At 44.0% G+C, this 13,408-nt stretch overlaps 1 protein-coding gene across 3 annotated transcripts in view; it reads left to right on the top strand.

Moving 5' to 3' along the window:
• The window catches only part of kcnma1a (potassium large conductance calcium-activated channel, subfamily M, alpha member 1a), a gene marked incomplete at both ends in the record, with an annotated part of 185,528 nt that overhangs the window by 72,202 nt on the left and 99,918 nt on the right, over window positions 1-13,408 (top strand). The gene's annotated exons all lie outside the window — the stretch shown is intronic.

Here is a 13,408-nt window from a genome sequence, read left to right as displayed (position 1 = left end):
CTGCAAGCCCCACTAAGTAACTATTTGCCGTCCCCTCAGCCGAAGGCCCGACGAGTAATCCATCACAACAGTCGACCGACGACGACCACGGCGACTCCCCTCACGAAAACATTCGGAAAGTATCGTAACTCGTACTTTCATTCCGCGTATCGCGTATCGCACGGTTATCACGCCGACATGTGAAAATTCAGTCCCGAACGACTCGTCGCTAAAAGGAAAAACAACACCAAGGGACTTCACGTTTCTTTTCTCTGAAGCTTTCAAACGTTCAGACGTTTGTTTTACAGCTTCATTATCGCACCTAGACCCCTGACCCAGGGAATATGGTTGGGAATTCTATTAGAAGAAAAAAAAAAGACTTTGTTGCACAATCAAAATAATGAGCTATTTAAAGTGATAGACTACAACATCCTCTACCATGGTTGAAATTGAGGACAGTATTAACAGCAGTCAAGAGAGCAGTGATTATGATGATTAACTCATTGACTGCCAAAGACGCCAATTGGCGTCTTATAGAATAGTAACGTTGACTGCCAAAGACGCCAATTGGCGTCTTATAGATTTTTTTTTCTTTTTTCGCGGGGATCGCGTTATTGACATGTTCTACACCTAGCGAGTGAATTTCAGACTTGGGTGTAATGTATTTCGGTCCCAGATGGGGGCAGTAGTTCGATAAAAGCCTGGAGAAGGAAGTGGCTTGCTGTGGGTTGTAGTAATGGCGAAACGGATCAGGGTATGTGCCAAACGCGGCGCGGAGCATTGCGGCGCGGAGCATTGCGGAGCATCGCGGCCATCGCGCGACTCTTCAAACAGTTCAGAGTCGGATGATACAGAAAAAGTGCAGAAAAAAAAAAAAAGCTCTGCAGAAAAAGCTCGTTTTCTCTGTTTATTGGTCAAAATCAGGTGTTTTTGCTGAAACCACCCTATGTTCTACGGCCGATTTCTAAACACTCAAAGAGGCTAGAAACAAACTTTCTTTTTCTGATGAAAGAAGAGAGTCTAAAGTTTTGGTAGATATGTTCAATGTTTATGTAGTCCGAAAAGTCAATATTTGGTGGGTCTTCAAAGTTCAGCGAAAATGCCCCAAAAGTCTGGCAGTGTGGAGCTCTCCGCTCTGAACATGGCTGGCAGTCAAAGTTAAGCTTGTAGCATAAATAAATGCTTAGGCTGTAACTTTTTGTTGAAAAGTTGATTTCAGTGTTTACAGAACAGAGCAGTGCTTAAAGAGATGTCAGTTGATTTCATTGTGTTTAAAGAACAGACATTCAGTTAGTGCTTAAAGAGATGTCAGTTGATTTCATTGTGTTTAAAGGAGTCTGACAGACTTTCATGCTTAAAGAGCAGTCATTTGATTTTGCATTTGTTTCTTTTGTTTTGCACACAATCATTTGTTCGTTCATCTTTATTTATGAACAAATGTCGTTTTGCTAATATAAGTTATCCATGTATCCCTTTTTTATCCATCCTGTGGGACGGGTCGTGACTCGCGAGCTCGGGGAGCACCAAGCAGCATCACTAGGTGCTCCTCTGAGCACTGGCCCCAAAAAGTTATGTGCACCCCTGGCTATATAAGTCTAATGTATTATTATTATTATTATTATTATTATTATTATTATTATTATTATTATTATTTAAGAGTACGTGTCCCATAGTGAGGCGTCGAACCGAGACAGAAAGAGTACCAAAGATGTTGATAATCCCCACCTATGTTAAACTCCCTCACTACAGGAGTCTAGGTGAACATACACTGGGTGGAAACGTTTTTTTACATAATCTGATCCATTAGGTGTTTATTAATGCCTGTGTGGTGTTATTTAAAAAAAATAAATAAATAGTAATTCATTAAATACTAAGGTTCCATCTCACAAAACATAATGGAATGTAAAAACTTTGAGCTCACGGTTATCTATGGTTGTATTGGATGATGATGAAGCTTAAGGTTTAATCAGTAGAGTGTACATTGTGAAGGATCTTCTCATTTTGTTATATTTTTAACGAAACAAACTAGCCAGCCTCCAAGTATGTCTTAACCGTTTCATCATCATTGTTGATATTGTTGTTGTTTTTAATGTTTGACCAAGTTAAAGCCTCATTTCAGACCCTGCTGTTTTTATATGAAAACAAATTAATTGACACAACAATAGTTATATATTATTCTGTGTTGTTGATGCCCCAAGCGAATAGACACTCATTTAAAGATGTAGTGTCGTTATCCCAGTTCTCCATGGGAACACGCTGCTGATTTCACAGTGATTTTATATCCAGGCTGGGTTGTGGGAAGGTGATGGGAATAGTGACCTATATAGATATCATCACATAGAAAAGTTTTCCAGCTACTGTATAAAAGTTGAATTATGCTTTGATTTGTTTTGTAACATTGTTATAACATGTGAGGAATTTGACGTTGCGAGCATACATTCAGTTAAATAAGGAAAGTCATGTCATGTATACAGTATTGAGTTGTGATTGTCCCTGGTGTTTCCCACTTGTTAAAGGTGAAGAATGTAGTTTTGCGTTTTGTTGTCCTCTCTGGCCACACGAGACGTGCTAATGTTCATGGCGGAGGCAGAACCCACCCAAGTTCCATTCACACTAGGCTCACAATGTTGTTTTGGTGCTAATTGTTGCTGCTTATATTTCTATATAGTTAATGCCTAAATGTAACCAGTCAAAGGTAATGCCTAAATGTAACCAGGCAAAGTTAATGCCTAAATTTAACCAGTCAAAGTTAATACCTACATGTAACCAGTCAAAGTTAATACCTAAATGTAACCAGTCAAAGTTAATGCCTAAATGTAACCAGTCAAAGTCAATGCCTAAATTTAACCAGTCAAAGTTAATGCCTAAATGTAACCAGTCAAAGTTAATGCCTAAATGTAACCAGTCAAAGTTAATACCTAAATGTAACCAGTCAAAGTTAATGCCTAAATTTAACCAGGCAAAGTTAATGCCTAAATGTAACCAGTCAAAGTTAATGCGTAAATGTAACCAGTCAAAGTTAATGCCTAAATGTAACCAGGCAAAGTTAATGCCTAAATGTAACCAGGCAAAGTTCATACGTAAATGTAACCAGTCAAAGTTAATGCCTAAATGTAACCAGGCAAAGTTAATGCCTAAATGTAACCAGGCAAAGTTAATGCGTAAATGTAACCAGTCAAAGTTAATGCCTAATACTGCCTAACCACCACGCAAGTCATAATTCCAGGATCTTAGTCAAAACAGATGTTCAAATGTTGGTATAGTCAGATAATACAATCCCCCTGACCGGATTTGCTTGGTCTGCAGAAACAATCCCCCAGAATATAATCGTTTGGAGACTGATGCATATGCTAAGTGTAAAATATGTACGTAAAGACCAGTGCTCTACTCCGGCTTTTACACAGAACGTTTGAACCAAAACAGTGCTCTTACATTCTTAACCATGTGATCTCATTCCTTGATCACTCCCGATTCATCATAGCCATTTAGCACTACAAGAAATGTACACGACTGAAGTCTGTAGTCCAATATCCTCTTTCATGGATGAGGACTGACCGATATGCATTTTGACTAATGCACTCCATACTGTAGCTAGACAGACACATTTTCCTTTGAGCTAATGCTGTCTAATTAACACTTGGACACCCATGGTGGAGTCACCCTGACCCTGTGAGTAAAACGTTTTTTAGATCTTTGCACTCAATAAAATTTCAGGACCCACCCTTCATGACTTTTCCTAGATATGTGCTTTCTACCACCCAGTATCCTTACATTTTCAAAATCACATCAGGATAAGCTAGTATAAAGCTATTTTTCTGTTTTTCGGTGTAGGAGGCAGGCTAATTTACAAGAAGCGCCCTATAGTGATCTTTGTGTGTAAGTAGCAGATTTCCATTCAGATTCCCCGAGGCGGCTCTAATAGTAGGTGAAATACGCACGGCTGTCGTAGTGTTAACGACAGGGTAGAACCCATTTTTGTTGGAAGAAATGTGTCAATTCATTCGTGCTTTGACAAGGTGATTATTTTTTCCCTCCATTTAGAACCTGGATGTTGCCCTGAGGTTGTGTTCCAAATCTGTTCAGTTTAATTTGCTCAACACACCGAGGTCGGAGGAGAGGAAAGTCTGGGGGGTTTCATGACTGAGAGGCCTTAGAGAAAATTGAAAATAACCCAACGAAAAACACTGTTTTGTTCGTCATACCATCGATCAAATCAACTGTTTTCATGTTTGAAACCCTCCCAGGTGACACACATGCACCCCGAGCTGCAATTTAATAATAATAATAATTTAATTATTATCCAAAGCGACTTACATACATTACAGTGAGTGCATACATATTTCAGTATATATGGTCCCAGCGGGAATCAAACCCACAACCATGCTCTACCAACTCTACCAGACTAATGCAGATACAGTGCATATGACCGCCCCCCCCTTCCTCCTTGACTATGTCCTTGAGGACTAGGGTTAGGGTGATGGTTTTTTGGTGCCGTGACTCAGCCCTGGTCATGTCTCCCTCTCTGTGAACTCCTGCCTGGGCCGTGGGCCTGTGATCCATGGGAGACAGACATGGGTATGCTTGTGTGACTGTAGTGATGCAGCAACAGCAGTGGAGTCACGAGATTCTATACTCCTCCAGACCCCCAGAGACACCGGGGGGGGTCCATACGCAGGGAAATACCCAGTCAGTTAGAGGTGTTTGTGATGTCGCTAATAACAGCACCCTGACTGGATCTGTACTGGTCTGTACTGGTCTGTACTGGTCTAATCCTCTCCTCTCCTTCCCTCGCCTTGTAACATTGACATAGGCATAGTGGTACGGGCAGTGGCGGTTCTAGGATGTTTTAAATGGGGTGGCAAAGGATTTTTTTACCGTACCGTACGGCTATAGTTCAGGATTAAATGCAATACTGTATGTCCCTGTTATCGTAACCTTGACCTTAAAGACCCATTCTGGTACCGGTACATACCGTATTTCTCAGTGCAGAATATTTGGTCGTTTCAACGAAACTAGGATTGTGTATATCTGCCTAAAGGAGTATTGTGTTGGTGTGTGTTCCCGTACAGGGTGTGTTAGCAAGGTTAGCAACGGTGCGAGGTGAAAACGATGGCGGAGGTGAAACGCTCACTCCGGCACTTTACAGTCTGGTCACACGCAGCCTCTCATCATCCCTGTGATGGAAAATCACAGCAGGGAACCTCGCTGCGGCCTGGCTGTCACACACACACGCACACACATGCACACACGCACACACACCCACAAACATGCACACACACACACACACACACACACGGTGGCCTTTAAGCTCGTACTGTGCCTTAGAGGACACGCTCTAATATTCTCTACCATTCCACCACCATCTCCACTCTGTCTCTTTCTTTCTCTCACTCTCTTTCTCTCTCTCTCTCACTCTCTTTCTTCTGGAATTTTCTCACTCCAGACATTTCGGCAACATCTGAGCTCTGATATCCCAGGGGACATTCGTTTCTCTCATTCCCCCATCTCTTCTTTTTATCTCTCCATCTTTCCATCCCCCCCCCCTCTCATTTATCCTTGTTCCTCTATTAGCCTGCCACCTCTGTCACCATCCAAGGACACGGGCTAGCAGAAGGAGCCTCGGTATTTTACGAAATACTATAGCCCTCACAGACATCAACAAAGTCTTGTATCGCCAATGCATAACACAACTGTTCATAGTGTGTGTCCAGTAAAAAAAAAAAAACTCACATTGTCAACGATTTCTTCTAATCATCTGATTATTTACGTTTGATGATTTGTCACATGTAAGCAGATCTTCCGTCTTGCTTGCAGCTGTAGTGTCACAATTATTGTTATTATTGTCATTCGCCTGATATTCGGTAAAAAGGATGTTTTTGATAGCTTGGTAGCATCCTTTAGATTGGGTCTTTCTGTCTTGTTGTAATCTTCGTAGTGTTCCAGGACTAGACTGTATGTCCTGTCCTTCCATAACAGATCCCCTAAACCCCCCCTCCTCATCTCCAGCTCACAGAAGCTCATTTTTAGAGAGTGTCACCCTGACATTTTAGGTTCATCTTTCACTCACCCTCCTATACTTCCTCACTCGCCCACCTGCCTTAATCAGAGAGGTTACCGCCTTAACACTAACCTTTTTTACCTACTATAAGAGCCGCCTCGGGGGTGAAATGACCATAATCTTTACAATGCCATGCTGCTATTTACACACAACAACCACTAGTTGGCCGTCTTGTAAATTAGCCTGCCTCCTACACAGAAAAACTGCAAAATAGCTTTATACTAGCTTATCCCGATTTGGAAAATGTAAGGATACTGGGTGGTAGAACGCACATATCAAGGAAAAGTCATGAAAGGAGGGTCCTGAAATGTTATTGAGTGAAAATATATAACATTTGTTTTACTCACAGGGTCAAATGACCCCACCCATGGACACATAAATTGTTTGCGTATATTGGATATACAGTATGAGGTATTTTAGGCTCCTGTAGCTGTTCCGAACAGAATATGAGTGACAGCTGTGACACTGAAAGTCAACCTGTCCTTGCGGTCAGTCAGGCCATCAGGTGGTGGAGTGTGTATCTACTGCAGAACAGAACAGGCTCTGCAGAGCTTACAGGCTGTGGGAAGACAGATTGTCATGGTTATTATGGTTACTGGACATGAGGATTGATTAGTGTGTGTGTGTGTGTGTGTGTGTGTGTGTGTATTGTTCGAATGTAATGATGTAATGAAGTTGTGTAATGACAGAGAGAGAGATGAGAAGAAGAAGAAGAAGAAGAAGAAGGAGGAGAAGGAGAAGAAGAAGAAGAAGAAGAAGGAGAAGGAAAGCCTCTCTACCCTCCCCCTGACACGACTGTTTGGTGGAAAAATCAGATAACATAATCCTCTTTCCTTTCCATTTCCTGGAAATAAGTGTTTCTCATGTGGGAAATCAAAATAGAGGGGTGAAAATGTGACTTGTGCAACAGATTTAACCGTTTGTAGTGTCACCACAGTACTTAGGGTGAAAACCTCATTAATCGCGTGTGTGTGTGTGTGTATGCGTGTGTGCTCGATGACGACCCTTGTGGAACCTCGGGTGCTATGCTTAATCACTCAACTAGTGCTAGCAAACCAAAATATGTTGAATATATATTATGTAGAATAGGCCCTTGATTTATTTGATTTCACAAAACGTAGAAAGCAAATCCAGTTACATTGCACAATCCACACATTTCTGGTCAAACGTAACGTTGTTTCCATGACGTGTGTACCTGTATCCACAACCATGGTGATGTACTGATATTGTCCAGTTGGACGTCACTGCTGACCTTCCCCAGACCAGGTCACAGTCTGGCCAGCTACAGTTCCACTACTCTGATAACCAGCAGGATTCAACTCTCTCTTCTCTGTGCTTCTTAGTAAATAATGCGCTGTTAAGCTGATGCTTTTATCCAAAGTGACGTACATTGAAGTGAGTGGATATTCTCAGTATAGGGTCCCAGCAGGTATCAAACCCACAAACTTAGGTCATGTTCTCACATGAAAATCCGAATCATGACCCGGAGCAAGTGGATGTTGGATTGTTGCATAAATTATTTCTCTGATTTGTGTTCTCACAGCCCTTTATGTAAACGAAGTAACATACGCAATCGAAGCAACAGACGTGGTAGTTGATTGGTCAGAAAAATTGAGAGGGAATTCAACAGAAACACGAATGATGGACCCACAACAACGTATGGCATTCGCCCTACTGGCGCTTCTTTTTGGTTTTTGGTGCCAGATAATGGCAAGTCAAGATCAATACGAGCATGAGCGGGAAATAGATCTTCACCACCATTTATAAGTAAATAAATAGGCCTACAACAAACAAACAAGTGATGGGCTGTTCTTATGAACGGCAGAGAGTGGAGAACACACGCACTTGATCTAGAGACAGCTGCGCGCTTTCATTTACCGGGGGTCTCCACATGCAGCGAGCTTGTGACACACACACACACGCCGACTGAATGCCCACCGACACGTTGACTGCCTTGGGACTGTCCTGGGACGTACGTAAAGTAGGCCTAGTCCATATAGCTGCATTGAAATTGAGAGGTGCGCGCCCCAACATAACAGGGGAATGGTCTTATCGGTTTTTTGAAGAGCAATGTAGGCTACAGATGACGACGAACGATAGATAGATAGATAGATAGATCGATCTGCCTGTTCGTCCCGCTCTTATCCAGATCAACACGCATGCGCTGTTGTTTTCCTATGGACAGCCTCGATGCGTCGTTTCTAACCGGAGCGAAAGCACCCTTTTCAAGCGGAGCATGCGTCTGTTGTTTGCTCCGGGAGCGACTTGGAATGCGCGTTCTCACAGCTCCAAACGACGCAGAGCAAAGCGAATTTGATCCTAAACTCCGATTCCAAGTGAAGCAAATGTTCTAGTGAGAACACATCCTTAGTGTTGTTAGCATTATGCTCTACCAACTAAGCCCTGCCACTGACCACCATAGCGTTAGACCAACTCACTGGTCTTTCTCTCCTGGTCTCCTCCCTATTTCTTCTTCTGGACCCACACGTTTGAAAGATCTAGACCTGGGTTGAAAACAATAATCTGGAAATCATTTCAAATACTTAGCTGTGCTTGATTGTGTTTGTCTGGGGTTAATTGGACCAATCAGGTAGTCTGATTGGTCCAATTGCCCCCAGACAAACACAACCGGGTCTGAAAACTCGCAGTGCCACGTTCACTTCTTTCTCACTTCACATTCTCTAATGATGTATATATATATATATAAATGTGTGTTGTATATAAATACTCAAGTCTGTCTTAAAGCAGATGTTCACCCTGTAATCCAGTGGATTTGTTCCTTTCGTTATTCAATAGTATACACATTCACCCAAAAAACCTGTTTGTTTGTGGTGAATTTGTATGCTTGTGGTACGCTTCTAGTTCAGACACACCGAGTGAGTCAGTGGCTCTTTGAGCAGTACACAGTGTGTGACGAGAATACAAAAGCCATTTAGTACCCTTTATATCATACTTCTATCAAACCCTCCTGCTGTTTAAAGCCAAGGGGAGACCACGTGACTGGACAATGTATCGAGAAATGTATGCAATTGTCTTTCAGAGACAGAGGGGGTTGATTGGGCCTCTGTCTGTCTTGACTGTTCACCTCCAGAATCCCTCTTGGCTGGGAGTCCAATCAGACTTGCTCTGGCTGTGGCCTAACCTTGTTTAATACCAGTTGGCCCAAGCCAGAGGACTCCAATCAAGATGGCCGCCTGGGATCACTATGAGGGCAGGGAGGAGCGTTGGAGATGTAGCCGGTCCTATCAGAGATTCTCTCCAATGTTCACCAGGGGCACATCTCATCTCAGTCCGTCTAATGTGACTTCGTCCATTAGCCTCCTCGTCCCACTTATTTCCACCGGTCTGAAAACAGGCTATCCTGTAGAGTGGGGCCAGTGTTTAACACTAGAACAGCCATGGGGGGGGGGTTGTCATTGGACCATGTGAGTAGAAACATTTTGATATCTTTGCACTCTGTCAAATTTCAGGACCGTCCTTTCATGACTTTTATATGTGCGTTAGATATGTCGTGCGTTCTACCACCCAGTATCCTTACATTTTAAGAAAAAATACATCAGGATAAGCTAGTTTAAAGATATTTAGCAGTTTTTCTGTGTAGGAGGCAGGCTAATTTACAAGACGGCCAACTAGTGGTCGTTGTGTGTAAATAGCAGATTCCCATTCTAAAGACTATGGTCATTTGAACCCCAAGGTGGCTCTTATAGTAGGTAAAATAGGCATGGTTTGTTTTTCTAGTGTTAAAAGGTTCATACTGCCATGGTAACGGTGGGTTACCGTAATGCTGTGGCAGACACCAGTTGTGACGACGTGAAGTACTGCCGAAAGCCCCCACACAGCGGGTTGAAAAGACACCTCCTTCTGTCGGTATACATAACTGTCAGTTAGTAGCGGACTGGCCATCTGGTAATTTCCCCCGCCCCCCCCCCATTGGCTGAAAGACCAGGGCCGTTCCCTGCTGACAATACTGGTGTTCCCTCCAAACAATTAAAAGATAAAGAATGTATTACCCCTGTGATACCGTCGGGCACGGTAAAAAGGTTGTTGTTCACAATTCACCCCCAGTGAATAACCTCTGTACATAACCAATGTAACAAACAAGCACATTTCATCTTGAATAGTAGTATTTACCATATTAGTTTTAAAGTCTTAACCCTTCTGAAAACCAGACCATTTTGCTCAGTAGTGAAACTGAAAATGAGGACAGGTGGGAAGGCTTTAGTCGTTGGCTAAACACGTCCGTGCAGATTTAATATGCAATATATGGGTCGGAGTCGATGGAAGCGATATGGTGGAACGGGGGAACAGGGGGACGTGCTTTCAGCTTCCATCAGTCCTTCAGTCGAGCGAGGAGAGGACGTGTCTTGACACTCCACACTCATTGAGGACTAGATGCAGTTGAGGTGAAGAAGACTGAAGGTTCGTTGAAAAACAGGAGAAAAAAAATTGGAGGGGATAAGAATAAAGACAAATAAGAATGAGAAACCTCAGCCTCTACAGAGGTGTGTGCGTGCGTGCGTCTCTTTGTGTGTGTGTGTGTGTGTGTGTGTGTTTGTGCTGTTGTGGTTGTTTAGAAGTGAGTGGTTATTGTATGTTTACGACTACGAGTGTAATTTGAGAGCTGATCTGAGAGCGAGCCTGCTTTCAGTGCTTGGAACGTGAAACCATGTACACACACACACACACACACACACACACACGCACACACACAAACACACACACATTAACACACACACACACACATTAACACACACACACACACACATTCACACACCAATGGCGGCAAGCTACCATACAAGGCGCCGGTCCGCTCATTGGGAGCAATTTGGGGGTTCAGTGTCTTAACCAAGGACACCTCGACATGTGGCCAGCCGGGGGAGTTCGAACCGCCGCTCTGCCGACTTTGCGATCATTAGACGCCGCCGCCTCTACCTCCTGTGCCACAGCCGCCCCCACGTTCAAGAAAAAGAGGACACACAGACAGACATTTTGGTCAAGGTCCTAGCCGGCTAGCATGGCTATATTCTGTTTAATGCACAGTATCACGTACATTTACATTACGCTGTGTGTGCATCTTCTCTTATCTCTTCTTCTCTCCTCCGTAGCTGCGGTACATCAGGTGGTGGGTGGCGGTAGATAGGCGGACAGGTAATCTTGTAACCCACAGAAATGGAACAAGATATCAAAACACACATAGCATAGCGTAGCATTCCTCATTCCTTATTCCCGTTCCTACCTCCCATCAGCCTCCCCCGGTGCCCAGATACTGTTAGCCCCCTGCTCTGATTCATACATGCTAATACAGACGTTAACAAGCGCTGTCACTACATTTCCCAGAGGCCTCTGCTATGCGGGGCGCTCGCTAGCACTCCGCCGGCGCGGGCTGATGTTCGCGGCTGTTTGATTTTCGACACGTAGGCAGGTGGGGGATGCCCTTACATTGTACAACGTAGCCGTTTTCTGTAGGTTACCCCCCCCCCACTCCTGTCTGCTGTAATCGCAGATAGTGAATTATGTGATCTACTGTGACTATGTCAGGTGGTCTTTGTGGGAGTTTGTGGGCTGGTTCAGTGGACGGCTAGCCCTGGTTATCGCTAGCCCCTGACTGAGATGTAAGACGGGAGATGGGAGATGTGCTGGAGAGACTGTGGGCTTTCACAGCTGAATAACTGGGTCAGTTGAAGATGACGACGACGACGCTTCCTATCTCCTCGGCTCATCTGCGGGGGCGTTCGCTCAAAGTGCCCGGCTTTTCATCAAGCAACCACTCAGCCCCCCTCCCCCCCCCCCCCCCCCCCACACACACACACACACACACACACACACACACACACACACATACACTCACACCTCTCTCTCTCTCTCTCTCTCTCTCTCTCTCTCTCTCTCTCTCTCTCTCTTCCTGTCTCTCCCATGGACAAAAAGGACACAGATTAGCCTGAGGGAAATGTCAGTGTGTGTGTGTGTGTGTGTGTGTTATGTCTGTGTGTGTGTGTGTGTGTGTGTGTGTGTGTGTGTGTGTGTGTGTGTGTGTTGTGTCTATGTGTGTGTGTTTGTATGGTGTGTGTGTGTGTGTTGTGTCTATATGACGTGAAGGTTCAGTGTGTTCTCTGTGAGGAGAGAGAGAGAGAGAGAGTTTGTTTGTATTACCCACAAACCCGCGGGGCACTGGAAAATCCACTCAGTAGGCATACCTAGCCACACGACGCTAGCTCAGCATAAGCTAACTCTGCCCTCTTGTGGGAAAAACACCCTCTGGATTCAAAAGTGGAATGCACTCGACTCTCGAACCAATTATCCCAACCTGTCCTATCCTGCTTCTGAGAAGAGGCTTCATTGAGAGAGCTTGATGTTTTCAAAAGTGCTCTTGATTGAAACCAGGTCTCCTTTCTATTGTGCCAAGGTCACTCATGCCAGAAGCTGCAGGGCTTCTCTAGCGACGCGCGGCTACGCTAGCCACACACAACACACTCTCCGGATCCCCAACCGTCTTTTCGACACAAAGAGCCGCCATTAAATATGCATGCAGGGGGGGGTGTTTTTCTCATTACCTGGATCACAATGCAGCAGATCAATTCAAAGAGCCATGGCATGAAAAATAATCAGGCCCCCATCATTTATAATGAATGGTATGATCAGGCAGGAGAGAGGGCACCTATTGTGCAGTCGCTGAATAGGATGGATGAATAATGGCAGGATAATGCAGGAGTGCATCAGGGTGACGCCGGCGGCTTCTTATCTCACAGCACACTCTGTCCATGGTTTTACTGGTGGGAATAGTTGGGATCCCTATGAGGACAGTCCGAATTAAAGACACATTACATTTCTAGGGTTTTTGTTTAGGTAGAGTGAGAGGGAAAGTTATTAAAAGGGCCGATCTAGTATTCAAACAACAAAGGGGTCACGCCAACACTTTTTGGGGCAGACAAGCTGAGGGGCAGGGGTGATCTGGAGACCTCTCTCAAATCCATAGACAATTGTGTTTCGACGACTGTGATGGTTTCCGAACAAATTAGTGAAACAATGTTATATTTTGGTAAAACAGTTGAACTAAACACATAAAGCATTTTTAAGTTAGAATCTTCTAACAATCAATGGCTACAGTATGTATTATTCATTTCAAAGTCAAAACATGGATGTACCGTACCCAATCTTAAGGCCAGTTCAGATCAAAGATTCGCAAACAAGACGAGTCGAAACTTGCAACCACTTGCGACAGAATCCCCAAACTATGGTTTGCAACAGTCTAAAACTGGGCAGTTCACATCAATGCAACGCAACGCAACGCGCACAGACTCAGGTGACACTCATCAATAAACGGCAAAGACGCCGAGCTACGAAACCCAGGATCTGGAGCCGTCTTTGTGGCTA

The sequence above is a fragment of the Nansenia antarctica genome, assembly GCF_963989245.1.
Source record: "Nansenia antarctica genome assembly, chromosome: 1".
NCBI lineage: Eukaryota > Metazoa > Chordata > Actinopteri > Argentiniformes > Microstomatidae > Nansenia > Nansenia antarctica.
The sequence above is the reverse complement of the archived record's forward strand: the minus strand, read 5'-3'. Positions and strand labels throughout refer to the sequence as shown.